The sequence below is a fragment of the Aplysia californica genome, unplaced genomic scaffold (genome assembly GCF_000002075.1).
Source record: "Aplysia californica isolate F4 #8 unplaced genomic scaffold, AplCal3.0 scaffold00114, whole genome shotgun sequence".
Classification (NCBI taxonomy): domain Eukaryota; kingdom Metazoa; phylum Mollusca; class Gastropoda; order Aplysiida; family Aplysiidae; genus Aplysia; species Aplysia californica.
The window spans coordinates 567,278-568,207 of NW_004797384.1; the positions used below are offsets into that span (position 1 = coordinate 567,278).

A 930-nucleotide genomic window follows, 5' to 3' on the forward strand; every position below is an offset into this window, starting at 1 on the left:
CCCCCCACTCGGGTTGTCCTTAGGGCATCTCTGATGCCACACCCACACCTACCTCTCTCCAAAATGTGATGCCAAAAGTGGAGAAGTCCCCAGTGAGATGACCGGAAAGGACAAATTGTGTTGCAGCGTATTGGAATCAGGCGTTCGTCAGTTTTGGGGCATATGGAATTACTGGTATCATTTAAAAACCTGTTGATTTGTCCTGCTTTTGATGAAAAAAATATACCCGTCCATCTTGAACAAAAGCGGCGATGTGTGCAGTTGAAGGAGATAGAGGTCGCCTGGTCTTGTGGGTAAAATTTCAAAGAATTTGATCGAGTTTGCTGACTTCCAAAGCTGTAGTGTCTTGGAAACTGCAAATTTACATGTCTTGTGCCTTTAAACGTTTTTCAGAAAAACTCCACATCGAAATAAAATATATCTTTTAAAAACATAAAATGTATTGAGCCCAAAACAAACAATTCGGTAAAAACTGTCCTGCGGGCGAAATAAAAGGTCGGTTTAAACGATTTCATTATTTTGACGAGCACCTGATTTCATCACGATGCCACACAAATGTCTCGCCGATTGGTCTGCCCGTGGATCTGACGTGTACAAGTGAAGGGTGTGTGGAAATCAAGGTATACGAATCTCTGGGGAGGTTTTGGAGGGATTGAGAGATTGGTTGGAACTACAATTTCTCGACATCACTTTTCGTAGGTCTGTGTGTGTGGGAAGGGGGGGGGAGGGCAATTAAAAGTACATCTAAAACAATTAGCTTGGTTTGGCAGCGCTCCATCGATTTCTCATTAAGTAATTTTGTTGTTTTTGGTTTGTTTTATAGAGGGAGGGGGGAGGGAGGTTTGGGTTGTTAGTGATTTTAGAGGAACGCAATGAACATCTTTCAGCGTAAACAAATGTTGAGAAAAGAGAGACAGGGGCAAAGAAAGA

General features: G+C 42.5%; 1 long non-coding RNA gene across 1 annotated transcript in view; it reads left to right on the forward strand.

Moving 5' to 3' along the window:
- The window catches only part of LOC118477498, a 62,090-nt gene that overhangs the window by 55,075 nt on the left and 6,085 nt on the right, over positions 1-930 (forward strand). The window lies entirely within an intron of this gene.